Consider the following 15,319-nt stretch of genomic DNA (forward strand, 5'->3'; position numbering starts at 1 on the left):
TGTGTGTGTGTGTGTGTGTGTTCGTTCGTTCCATATGGACATGAAAACGGCTCGACCGATTTTTATGAAATTTCACACGAAAGAACTTAATGTGCTTAGCAATGTTCGCAGATCGATTTTGTATTGTAAATGCCTTCGATAAGTATCGATAATCGTAAATCGAAATAATCCGATGAAAGAAGGCAGAGGTGATTTAGACCGAAGTTAACACCTTACACAGCCTAACACCACAAGTGCATTTGAGAAGTTTTATTCCCACACAAGCCGAAAGGCTCGACATATAAAATCAATAGTAGGTGCTTTGATATAAGAGGTTACCATTAACCTTTATCTTGAAAACACTAAGTTTATACGCAGGAGGAAAACAGTCAGCAGAAAGAGATTTCCACAAACGTGCACTTCTTGGGAAGAAGCTACTGGAATGAGAAGCTTTATTACAATGAGATACCAAAACAGCGAATTGATGTAGATAACTAGACCAACGAGTCAAACAGTGGAAAAAAGAAGCAGGAAATAGATCAGACAATTTTGAAGAACACATACTATGATAAAAAATTGTTCTACACCAAAATCGACCACAGTAAACTACTACTACTACTACTACTACTACTACTACTACTATCTATCTATCTATCTATCTATCTATCTATTATAGGGTTTTATTTGATTGTATTTATAATTTTATTCTTTGTTTTGTTTATTAGAGCCAATCCATCAGATTCGTCACTTTAGCAGACAAAAGCCGGACATTTCAAATGTCCGTGGAGATTTCGAAGACTTAATCCATTAAAAATAATTTAATGTCTAATTCGTGCCGAACGGCGCCTCGGATTTCTAAATTCAATTCAAGATATTCGAGAACGTACTTCTAAACGAAACTCATAAAACCCATCTGAAAAGTGGAGCCAATATAAAAACTTGAAACAACCAAGAATGTTACGCCCCTAAGGTAAACTTAATGAAATCTGTCAATTTTATGAACGCACAGCGACGTTTCAGTTACCTCCTGCGACTTCTTCAGCGTCTCTCGTTTTCATTGCTCTTTTATGTTTTTGAAATAGATCTTTAAACAGCAAGCATTTCTCCATTCGATAAAATCAATCAAGTTATCATGCAGTTTAATTAACTCCAATCAGTTCAAGTGATTTTCTAGCTCAGATTTTCTTTAAAACGGTTTTTTAAATATATTTTCTTGTTTTTTTTATAGCTTCAATAAACACATCTCTAAGTTAATGAACGATAAATAGAATTGACAGATCGTAAAAATATCTCTTATTTCCAAATTTAATCTTCTAAGGCGTAATATATATATATATATATATACATATATATATATATATGTATATATATATATATACATTATTTTTAAAATATAATTATCCACTGACACGTGTTTCATCGTCTACGACTAACCAGAGTGGCTGAATCTAGCGAGGTTCGGAATATATTTGCTTATCTCGTCATTGTCTCCAGTCGTTCTGAACCATCACTTTCCACTGGTATTTAACAAATGTCGACTCAGGAAAGGTGTAGTTGGAGAATGCGAAACTCTTGCCACAAAAATTTCACGCGCAGGCACCCTTACAGTGGGTATCCATAGTCTTTCAAGACCGAAGGAAGCCACTTGTATATATATATATATATATATATATATATATATATATATATATATATATATATATATATATATATATATATATATATATATATATATATATATGTGTGTGTGTGTGTGTGTGTGTGTGTGTGCGTTTGTGCTATTCATTTTTATTTTTGCGGTACGTTTTGAATGAATTCAATTATTTACGAAACTGCATTTTCACCTAAATGCGAGTTGGGAATAATTTTCCTCTAACCAATTTGGTACTCCCACATTGGGAGTGGCGTATACATTGTTTTTAAAATATAATTAAATTTTAAAAACAATATATATATATATATATATATATATATATATACTTAATTTACTCACATAAAATTAATATACGAAAGTATAGATTTATGCGTAAACTTTAAGTATTTACTTCAAAAGTGCTCAATACGTAGGTACAGCTAGTTAGTAATTTTTAAAATATATATGGCGATTAAGCTACACTGAATATTCCGCGTTTCATCCACTTTAGGACTCCCCAGGCTTATGCGCGAATTCTGTGCTTGTTTATCGTTTATCGTTTTTATATGCTTCTCTTCTATTGAGAGCATATAAAAACGATAAACAAGCACAGAATTCGCGCATAAGCCTGAAGAGTCCTGGAGTGGATGAAACGCGGAATATTCAGTGTAGCTTAACCGCCATATATATTTTATAAATTACTATATATATATATATATATGCATAAAGGTATATATATATATTTAGGTATAAAGAATAATCATTGTTTAGTTAGGAAGTCCCTTTATAAATACTTAAGGATGGGCGGTGTCTACGGAATAACTAAAAATGCTGATTGATTACGAACAAAAACAAAATGCATTGTGGTGGATTTATTTTCGAAATTCAATTATTTTCATTGGGGTTTTCTAAAAGTATTTTGGTGCCCTATGCTATGATACTTTTATATTAATAAATAATCGACTAATAGCAAATATAAAAAAAATAACTATTAATGTTAAAATCACGTAGAGGCGGAAAACATGAATAGATACGCAGACCCACAAGATATAGTATAGAGATATATTTTTTTAAAAAGACATTGTAAGGTATTATTTCCAATAATTTAGCGAGGCACTGTGTACGTAAGGATGGATGGATCGATCGATGGATAGATGGATAAATCTCCCAAATTGATCGTCCCTGCATTTCCTTTCATGTAGCCAGCCATGCATGTAACCTTTCAGACACAGACACGAGCAATCTTTTTCTGTGTCGTCGGCAACATCCAGTTTTTATTGATCTACAACCACAGAGTCAATTTTATCTTTCGACAAAAAAAAAAGAAGAAAAAGAGAATATTCTTGCATCATGCAACGCATGCCGTTGCCAGCAGGATATGAAATGACGCAAAAGTAGAAGATATTTTTTATATCACGAGATTATAGTTTTTAACCTTTTTTTTTTTTAAACGTTGAAGATATTTTTTCTCACACGAAATCAAAAATAAATGTATATTTTCTTCAACCCTTTTATCACGGGTAGAAACGAACGTATGTCTCTATTTATATTAGAACGGCGCAAAAGTGTTTGGTGATTTAAAATTAAGCTTGAAAATGAAAATCTGTTTTTATTCTGTAAGTTTTTATTCGTATATTCGTAATAATAACGATATTTTTCCTCTATGACTTGATTCCGTCTGTCAACGAGCTATAAATTCCTCGCTTGTGAAATTGCTTAAGTTTTGATTTGTCATATGATTATAACTCATATTCAAGCTCCCCTATGATGCTAACCCAAAGCCATTTAAATGATTTTGTAATCCTCGAAATAAGCGATAAGCAGATGGAGCTAGGCTAGAAGAATATGCAGGATGGGGCAATGTATTCCAAGCAAATTCTCTTAGTAGATCTTTGTCATGATGGAAGATGAGTACATTTATGTTGACGAAAAAATATCGTTTTCGAGTTAACATAGATGAGAATATTGTAATAAAATATGAAAGATGCTTTAATAATCTAATATAGTTAATGCATACAATAACAATATATATATTTAATGCATACTATATTAATAACAATATGTATTTTAATGCATAAATTACAATGGTTTCAAATGCTCTTTCTACAAATCAGCAACACTTTTTGCGCGTACCTGATATTTAAGTTAGGTATGTGTATATGTTTATATATTTGCATGTTTGAGATTAACTTCTAAACTTATGATCAATCTTTATGAATTTTGCAACACAACTGTTGGTCATAAACGAGCTTAATGTTGAATATGTTCAGTTTTGTGCAAAAAGCAAAAAAAAAAAAAAGAAAAAATGAAATCGTTGCTTTTCGTGAAAATTCAGATTTTGATGGAACTTTAACAATAAGTATCAAAAATTAATTAATAAATATTCCTTGAATATATTCTGCATAATCACGTTGCCATGCCGGTTTTCGTTACATTATTAAAGTTACCAAGGGCTTATGTTTGGCATGAAAAGAAACTGGAATCTTAGGAAGATCTCTATCATTCCAGTAATTATGGGAGCAACTAGACTCATAAAAACGAATTTAAAAAACTACCTGGCAATTATACCCGGTGAACCAAGTGCAAAAATGATTTAAACAATCGGACTGAAAAAGGCGGTCATCATTTTAAAAAGGAACTTTTCGGTTGAATAACTGAGTTAGCGGGTAATTGCTTGCCAGTCGGTAGGATGCCCCATCTCGAGCTTTAACAAACTAATAAGAGAATTCAAAAAAGTCTAAGGGGAGATAGCTAAACATAAAATAATCACTAAATTCCTGTTTGTTTGGGGCGTTTTAAAATGGGACATCATATGAACCCGTTTTAAAGTGGGACATCATATGAACCCGTTTTAAAGTGGGACATCATATGAACCCGTTTTAAAGTGGGACATCATATGAACCCGTTTTAAAGTGGGACATCATATGAACCCGTTTTAAAATGGGACATCATATGAACCGTTTTAAAATGGGACATCATATGAACCCGTTTTAAAATGGGACATCATATGAACCCGTTTTAAAGTGGGACATCATATGAACCCGTTTTAAAGTGGGACATCATATGAACCCGTTTTCCAATTTTTTTTAAGATTTGAGATTTTTATTAAATCTAATCCATAGTGATTAAATAGCAATAAAGTAAGATTCCATGAATTTTTATTTCTTCTTAAGACTACTAAAGCTTTAGTCGTAATTTTTTTGATATTTTCTAAAATCATGATGCCATGATGAATTATTACCAGAACTGTTAGCCTTATTGCGGGCCAGATGCCAAACTTGTCGGTCACTGGTAACCTTGCCGAGAACTAGAGTCCCAGTCATCATATCTCTGTTACTACTACGTTGTCCCTACTCCCACCATGGCCAGAAAAGGGTTGCATTTGAGGATTCACTGCTGCTGTTCGTCACCGTAGTAGTGGATCGACAAATTGCCCGAGAGCGAATGTAGAACAAAGCTTTTGAATTTTTATATGTAAAATGTACGTCATTTTAAACTCGCCAAAAAAAAAAACAAAAAAAAACAAAAAACAAAACAAACTAAAAAACAAAAAAACTGCTACTGGTAGCCATGCTTTTAATGTTAATTTATCGATCAACTGAAAAGTTGAGTAGACAAGAGTGACTAAATTAAGTTTATCTCTACACTACGTCAAAGCTGTCAAAATATTAACTTTTTTGGTACTCATGCACTTATTTATCCGTGCTGAAATATTAACGTTATTATTTAAAAAGCCATTCTTAACATGGGGAGGGAAAGGTGTTTTGTACCTATTCTATACTTTAATCTGACAATTGAATAAAAAACATATCAGAAAACTTTAATTGAACTTGGAAATACGATTTAAAAAATAGCGTGGATCAGTAAGTGCATTAGCACCTAATTTTTATTACTAAGTTTTTTTTATTACTAAGTGTTTTGTTACTAAGTTTTTTTTATTACTAAGTTTTTTTTATTACTAAGTTTTTATAATTAAGTTTTTTATTACAAAGATTTTTATTACTAAGTTTTTTATTACTAAGTTTTTTATTACTAAGTTTTTCATTACTAAGTTTTTCATTACTAAGTTTTTTATTACTAAGTTTTTTTATTACTAAGTCTTTTTATTACTAAGCTTTTTTATTACTAAGTCTTTTTATTACTAAGTCTTTTTATTACTAAGTTTTTTATTACTAAGTTTTTTTTATTACTAAGTTCTTTATTACTAAGTTTTTTATAATTAAGTTTTTATTACAAAGTTTTTTATTACTAAGTTTTTTATTACTAAGTTTTTTATTACTAAGTTTTTTATTACTAACTTTTTATTACTAAGTTTTTTATTACTAAGTTTTTTATTACTAAGTTTTTTATTACTAAGTTTTTTATTACAAAGTTTTTTATTACAAAGTTTTTTATTACAAAGTTTTTTATTACTAAGTTTTTTATTACTAAGTTTTTTATTACTAAGTTTTTTTATTACTAAGTCTTTTTATTACTAAGTTTTTTTATTACTAAGTTTTTTATTACTAACTTTTTATTACTAAGTTTTTTATTACTAAGCTTTTTTATTACTAAGTTTTTTATTACTAAGTTTTTTATTACTAAGTTTTTTATTACTAAGTCTTTTTATTACTAAGTTTTTTATTACTAAGCTTTTTATTACTAAGCTTTTTATTACTAAGCTTTTTATTACTAAGCTTTTTATTACTAAGTCTTTTTATTACTAAGTTTTTTTATTACTAAGTTTTTTATTACTAAGCTTTTTATTACTAAGTTTTTTATTACTAAGTTTTTTTATTACTAAGTCTTTTTATTACTAAGTTTTTTATTACAAAGTTTTTTATTACAAAGTTTTTTATTACAAAGTTTTTTATTACTAAGTTTTTTTATTACTAACTTTTTATTACTAAGTTTTTTATTACTAAGTCTTTTTATTACTAAGTTTTTTATTACAAAGTTTTTTATTACTAAGTTTTTTATTACTAACTTTTTATTACTAAGTTTTTTATTACTAAGCTTTTTTATTACTAAGTTTTTTATTACTAAGTTTTTTATTACTAAGTTTTTTATTACTAAGTTTTTTATTACTAAGTCTTTTTATTGCTAAGCTTTTTATTACTAAGCTTTTTATTACTAAGCTTTTTATTACTAAGTCTTTTTATTACTAAGTTTTTTTATTACTAAGTTTTTTATTACTAAGCTTTTTATTACTAAGTTTTTTATTACTAAGTTTTTTTATTACTAAGTCTTTTTATTACTAAGTTTTTTATTACAAAGTTTTTTATTACTAAGTTTTTTTATTACTAAGTTTTTTTGTTACTAAGTTTTTTATTACTAAGTTTTTTTATTACTAAGAGTGCTAATTTTTAAACTGGCACAATAGAGGGAAGTATACTCTTTGTTTAACACTATTGCTGAAATGTGTAATGAAAACAAACAAGAACGCCTGTAAGATATCAGTTGAAATTTAAATACTGTTACCGTCACTTTTTACCTTTTATCTTATACTAGCAGGCCGCCAGGCATTGGCCGGTCGTCAAATATGGTTAAATATGATACTTTTATTAATGCAGATTTGTATTTATTATTATACTAGAGTACCCGTGACCCGTTGGGTCAATATGTTATATTAGCTATGGAATTCATGTATGAGCGAGACACTTGTGACGTAAAGAAAATATTTTTTTGACATAACAGAAACATTTCTATGAAAGTATATTAAAATGAAAAAAGAATAAAGATAGATGAGTCGTTTTGTTTATTATAATTGATTATTTAAAAAAAAAATACAGTTACTGAATTATAAATGGTTGGCCATACCTATAGGTAAATGTGCACTGAACAGATACCATAATACTTATTATAGTTAAATTCAAATTTTGATATATCTGCTATTTTTTTTTACATCGTCCATTTCAGTATTACGTTTAAGTTATTTTAAACCCCAATCTTCCCATGTTAAATAATAATTTCGAAATAATAACGTTAATATTTCAGCGTCCCAATTGTTCTTTTGTGTTTTTTTTCGCATTTAAATTATCCAAATAAAAAATTGTTAATACTGTCTGTTTTTTTTGTTTTTTTTTACATCGTTAATTTCTGTATTGCGTTTAAGTTATTTTAAACCCCACTCTTCCCATGTTAAATAATAATTTCGAAACAATAACGTTAATATTTCAGTGCGCATATCATGCGTGCATGCGCAACCGGATATCGTAAACCGGAAAGTGGGTTAGATACATCATTACAAGGTCATTTGAGTTTTATAATTGTATAGATTATATTAGACCCAATATATAATAATGATTCAAAAAGTTACAAAAAAAAAAAAAATGTCTCGTATGCCACCACCGAGAATCGAAATCAAAACGTGTAGCTTATGATGTACTTTTTCCTTTGACGTTCATGCCTGAGCTATGAAGACATGTTTGCTGCAAAGCTAAAAATTAAAACATGAACTAATAGCTATTATGTTACGCATGCATATTCGTAATGCCGTCGTTCGACCTTCACCTGGGAAATTCTATATTTTAATTTTCACATTTTGCACCAATTTTTTCCGGCTTAAACCCAAATATAAAGTTTCGTACGGGTTCAAATACCCTGCATATTAAGTTTCATGTCTGTAGACCAGAAACTGACAGAAGAGTTTGGTAGGCAACATTTTTGAAACAAATATATATACGCATACATAAACGTATATAGAAAGAGGTTAATGTTTATTATAACCTTTTTAATCAAATATTACGCAAGTATAAATCATGTAGAATATCTGCATGGATATAATTACACGTAATAGTTTACTAAAAATGATCATCCTATTAGAAAACTGAAAAAAAAACTAATCAGAAAGTGATTGAAATGAATGTTTAAAATAATATGAAATTAGCTAAACCTTTTGCAGATGAATGCAATTCCACGACCCATATATAACAAACTTGTATTTTCTTTAAAAAGAAAAAAAGGCCTGTCTTTTTTCTTTCCTGGCCTTCGAGCCAGGATCAAAGTATAGTATCTGGCTTGTGCCCCAATTTTTTTTTGTTCAGTTTGAACTTGCATTGTAATTTTAGCCTAAATAAAAGATTTAATATCTGAAAGTGTAGTATCTGTTCTGGTTGGTTGGTTGTTTTTGTTTTACGGCATAACCCTTTTTCGGGTTATTTAATGCCGAATCCCAAGATTTTGAAGAACATTTTTTTAATAGAATATATTTGTTGTTTTCACGTCAGTTTCTATTTAACCCATAGTTGGGACCCTAACAGGTACTACCACTCAATGTCAGAGTGGACCTGGGAGCATGGTAATTAAAGGGTGGCTCCACACTCCCCAAAGCCCACAAGCTGGGGCCTCACCACTGGATATAGTTTAAGGTCATATCCAGGACCCCCATTGAGGGACTTTTACCCTCTGCAGGGGGGCAGTCGGCATATTCTAATGCCCCACCGACAGGGCGGGTATCTGTTCTGATACTTCACTTAAGTAATTGGTGGTACTCATGCAGAGGGTGATCCATGCTGAAATAATAACGTTATTATTTAAAAAGCCATTCTTAACATGGAGAGGGGGAGGGTGTTTTGTACCTATTCTGTACTTAAACCTTACAACTGAATAAAATAAAACATATCATAAAACTTTAATTAAACGTGGAAATACGATTAAAACATAGCGCGGATCACTCTCTGCTTAAGCACCTAATTGGTTAAGGTAGGGAAACAATTACTATTTTTTTGAATACCGCCAGAGTGTCTCCTTTTTTGCTCTGGTTTTAGGAGAGCTGCCCTCCCTCACATTAAAAATGACATTGTGTCACATTTGCTTTCGTGGGGAAGCAAATAAATACCTACACAGAAAAAACGGGTTTTTAATATGAATATCATTACAAAAAAAAAAAAAAAAAAAATCCCAAATTTATAGTAACATAGGTTTGCATTATTTTCACATTCAGGGCTACTATAATAACTATTTGCCAGTCTGTCGCAAAAGTAAAAGTTTTTATCCTTCAAGTTCATTTTCTCTTTATGTGCTTATTTTCGTTCATTTGCTTTACGGCATATCAACCCTTTTTAAATTTATCTAATGCGACATCTGGTCAGTTTAGTTAAACGTTTTTTATGCTTCTTTGAATATTTATTCATGTTGTTTAGTTTGGATGTTTTGCAGGGAAACATTGTTGTTTTTGGCTGAATATGATTGAGTTTCGCAAGGTCAAAAGGTTAAAAAAAGAAAGGTTTAGTGCATCTTAAGACAACCTGATCTTGTAGTACCAGGTTTGATATAAAAAATATATAATGCGTTTTTTTTTCTTGACCTTTCAGAGAAAATCAAAACCATAAGGTTTATTGATTATTTTTATTTATTTATTTTGCAGAACAAGAGCGACACGAAATTTTTCGGAAATCATTTCTACTGACTAAAACAAATAAGCCATTTACGAACGTTTTGTAATACAAATTTCTATAAATTATTCGAGAAAACAAGTAGCGTTCAAAACCGCTTCGATTTTTTTTTTTTTTTTTTGCAATCGAAATTAGATTTCCAACATGGTGTAACGAAACGTGCTAACGTTGCCCCCGTGAGATCACATCAAGCATGTAAACTTTCAGATGTCGTCATCTCTTGCGAATTCTACTTTGTAGTGTTGTTTTAAGGCAAATGTTTTAATTCGAGCGAAGGTTCTCAAAGCTGTAGGCAGGATTCCTCTTGATGTGTCCACGGAAGCACGTGTACCGTTCAAGCTGGCGCTTGTTTACTTGGTATTTCTTTGATGTTTTTGGCACACGTATTTCCTTTTGAGCTTCCAAGAAAAGAAGAAATCGCACTACTACTACTACTACTACTACTAGTAGTAATATTAGTAGTGTTTGTTAGTATTATCAGCATTAGTATTAGCTATAGAGGAACTAGTAGTATTAAGAACCATGGAAAAGATGGAGAATTAGAAAGTGAAAAATGAAAAGAAAAAGAAGCAGTAGTGTCAGTAGTAGTAGTCATAGTAGTAGTAGCAGTAGTAGTAGATAATAAGGAGGAGAACAAAAAAAAAGCTAAGTAGTAGTTATAATAGTTCTGCAAGAAAAACGATAAAATATAAGCTGCGTAAAGATAGTAGCAGTATTAAATTGTCTGTTTTTCATGTCATATAACCATTTCAAGGTAATACAATGTAAAACAAGTGAAGCGTGCTGGATCGCCCGTGAGTGAAAAATGTATAAAAAAAAGTGACTAAGTTCAGCAATTGCTCCCTCCATTTAGCCCCCAAAGTCCCCAGGGGACGTCAAATCCTAGTGAAAATGAACATACGGTGCAGTTTTAGGCCTTAACATATCTAAATTTGAGTTCTGCACCATGCTAATAAAAGAAATGACTCAGTCCATCATTTGTCTCCCCCCCCCATTTAGCCCCGGAAGTCCCCAAAGCCTTAACATATTTATATTTGAGTTCAGCACGATGCAGAACTGCTAAATAGACATACACAGAAAATTTGGGACAAATATGGTGAAATAGTCCCCAAAACGGAGTGTTTTTATTAGCGCTAAAAGAACCCCTGGGGCACACCCAAGAGTTATGGCGAAGTATAGACAAACAAAATTATATAGAAATCAGTTAGTTACAACTTTTTCAGAAAGCGTTATAAAAATCCAAAGCATCATTTTTTTTAATAAGCAAAAAAATGTCGATTTTAGCCATTTTAACCCGAAAGGCACACCTTCAGGTAGGGGGGGGGGACAACCGGAGTTTTCCCGGAAAATCCGTTCTGTTACTTTGTTATTCTGTTTATTCATGTTTAATGATTGTGCAAAATTTCCAAAAGCGACCAGACGAACGGACAAGGGTGATTTTACAGGTCCACCTTCCTTTTGTCGCCCCCCCAAACTATACAGTACATGCTTTAAACATTTAGGTATATTCATATTTAAAGGGCGTAAATTATTTTTCGTGACCATCTTTGCAGGATTTTGTGCACCATTCTCAAACATCTTAGTATTACTTAAACAATAAGAAAACTAGATTATAAACTGTAATTGATTGATTCTTTGCGCTGCACGTTCAATTATCGCTTACTTGCAGAGAAGTGATGTCAGTGTTATCTTGTAGTTTCATATCCGTTCATAAATCCGAACTATCATTGTTATCTCGTCTTTCGACTCTTTCTTAGCACTTAGTGATTTATTGTGGGAAAGTGCAAAAACCCTGCCGAAATCTTACACTTGAAATAATTTACGCGACCCAAATCTATATATCTATAAAAGTGAAAATGTCTCTGTGTGTCTGTCTGTCTGTCGTTCTGTCTGTCTATGTACACTTCCCTACAAGATAACTCTGTCAATTTTCGGTCTACAGACTCGGGATTTAACAAAAGTGGTATTGAGATTCAGGGAAATCTTTTTAATCGGTTTTCGGCCCGAATTTGGCTGTTAAGGGGACAAAGTTCAACGATTTGGCCCTTGAGAATTCTACCAAACTCCTCTGCCAATTTTGGGTCTAAACACTTGAAATTTTAGATATAGGTCTCTTGGACATGGATCAAACATTTTAATTCAATTTGAGCCCAAAACAATAAAAGGTAAGGGGTCAAAATTAGGGTCAAAGTTAAAAAAAATGTGACTCTGCTGTCTCAACCAATATTTCTCTATGGTAGTTAAGGAGGCTTATTATATAGAAAGGCATTACCGTATATATTCACACTTTTAAAATATACATATGCACATAAAGTTATGAACAGTACATAGGGTCCGAGCAAAGCCGGATGGAACTGCAAGTTTAAAATAAAGAAAAATTCCTTATATTATAGCAATGCAGACGATGGTGTAATAAATTCATATTATTTGAATTCATTAGATTATATCTCATCCTATGTGCCATTTTCTTCCGGTGTATCTTGGCCAACGCGGGAATTTGAGCCCTTTATTTACTTCACGGAGGTAGCATGCTCTCATTCCGTCAGCATGTTTTTCGGTCGCCCACACTGAGAATTGAACCTTCAATCTTCAGAAGAATATCAATTTTACAATTGATTTTTCCAAATACTTAGCCACTGCACCACGGATCCTTCTAGTACAAATTTTGGGAGCTTTTTCCCCCAATTGTAAATATAACTATGAACTAATTATTCTTACTATATATATATATATATATATATATATATATATATATATATATATATATATATATATATATATATCCGTTCACATACACTTTTTCATGATAACGCTAGAACCCAGAATTAGACAACGGACAACGCCAGACCCAAAATGGGTTTCGATGTACTGTATCTCATCATGGACGTGCTCCGACATAGGCGCGAACCCAGGTCGTCGTACGCATGAAGTGTGCAATACTGACGATCTAACAGTATGGGCCACGGCGAAATCCATTGGCTCTGCCTCGATTTTAATTTTTATATTTTATCTAGTTTTACATTCCATGATGTGATGTCGCGCATCCCATACGACTAAGATTGTTTCTGCTGGTATGCAGGCGGTAGACATCACATCTACAAACATTAACTGAAATCACCCGACTCCCCAGACACGATTTCGAAACAATCAATTTGTTGAGGGACACACACACACACACACACACACACACACACACACACACACACACACACACACACATATATATTAAGGGACATATATACATATATATACATATATATATAACAAATAAACAAATGTATATATATAGATGTGTGTATATACAGTAATTCATATAGTAATACATATGAGTGTGTGTCTGTGTGTATATATGTACAGTAATTCATATAGTAATTTATATAGTAATATATATATATATATATAGTAATATATATATATATAGTAATATATATATATATAGTAATATATATGCATATATATATATATATATATATATATATATATATGAGCAAACAGTTAATGAAATATGTTAAAAACACTTTTAAATGAGTTAAAAACATATTTAATTTGAAAAGGAAACACTAGATAAATGGATATTCCTTAATCCGCGGAGTTTCGAAGAAATACTCTCCTTCTCATCAGAGGGTAGGAATTAGTAAAATGCAGGATCGGATTTTGCATGCAGAAGTATTTGATGAAACAGCAAATAAGTCAAAGATCTTACTTGAAAACAAAATAAGTTAAGCAGAGGGAATATGGTAAAGAAAAAGGTGATTACACATTAATGGATAGTCTGGTGGAAGATAAAAAAATCCAGTGACGGTAAAATCCAAATGTAAAACTTCAAGAAAGTTAAAAGAATTTCCATTTGTACAAGTAAAATCCAAAGAAATCCCGTAATTGGAAGAAGATGGTCCATAATAATCCAAAGGCAGAAATCCATGGAATAATTCACAAAAAAGTGTGTACAAGGAAAAAATAATATTAATAAAAGAAAAATAAGATGTGCTTTTCACTCTACTTCCGAGACATAACTATAAATAAAAAAATCTGGGAAGAGAAAGGAGAAAAAAAGGAGAAGAAAAAAGAATGATAAAGTTAAATATAAAATATAAAATAAAGGGAAACAAAAGTCAAACTGACCCAGACAGGAAATGTTAAAGGCGCGAAAATATATATAGGGCAAAATAATATAGGTCAACTGAAATGTACTTACATGTCACTTAAAAAAAAGGTGTCAGCAAGAATTGTTAAAGGACATTAAAAGGAAAATAAAAATAAATGAATAAATACATAATAAATAAATAGAAAATAAATAAATAAATAAAAAATGGGCTATAATAAAAATAAAATATAAAATATATATAATATAAAATAAAGTAAAATAAGAATAAAATTAAGAATAAAAATAAAAATTATTTAAGGGGAGAAGATGGCCGGTATCTGCAATTTCAGGGAAAAAAAATTAAAAAATTTAAAAAAATTATAAATAAAAAAATAAGTAAATTCATATAGTAAAATTTAAGTAAATATACATACAAGATATGAAAGTGTGGGTAGATTGATATATTAGATAGATAGGAAAGTTTAAAGAATAAAACAGAAAATGCAGATAAAAATAAATAAATAAATAAATAGAACAGAAAATGCAGATAAAAAACCGGCCATGCAAAGAAGAGATAAAGAATTAAAATAAAGGATTATCAAATTATAAAGTATTAAGTATGTCGAAAAACGATAAATTCAAAGAAAAAATATTTTATATCTGTATAAAGGGTAAAAGTAATAACTATGTAATTTCAAAATTGCCATAATTAAATTAGGACTTATGTTTACAGAAAGAGATCAGTTCATTTTTAGAATTTATTATATTGTTACTTAGAGCGGAAGTAATTATAGTTATAGCTTCGGTTGTGCAGAGGCGACATGACTTAGAGCCTGGAGTATAAGACTTAACTTTTTTTATAATAGTCCATTTGATTGAGAAGGGAGTATTGTTAGAGTTAACTTTTTTAATTAAAGTGTTTAGAGAAGTTTCTTGGCTATTATTAGAATTATGGTTGTTAAAAGAAGAAATGTGGTTTGATACTCTTTTCTTAATTAATGTTGAAGTAGCGCCGATATATGTATGTACTTTATTAAAAGCTCGAGGTCTGGTATTAATATTAATTTGCTGATTTGTATTAGTTAAATAGTTTGAATTTTGTTCATAGTGTTCAACAAATGGTGGGACAATGTCTGTATGGGGACTATTTTGGAGGGGATAATGAGTGTTGTTAGTGTTAGGATGGTTGTTAGGAGAAATATTATTCTCATTATTATTATTATTATTATTATTATTATTATCATCATC

The sequence above is a fragment of the Euprymna scolopes genome, chromosome 5 (assembly GCF_053919585.1).
Source record: "Euprymna scolopes isolate OS-2025 chromosome 5, ASM5391958v1, whole genome shotgun sequence".
Lineage (NCBI taxonomy): Eukaryota > Metazoa > Mollusca > Cephalopoda > Sepiida > Sepiolidae > Euprymna > Euprymna scolopes.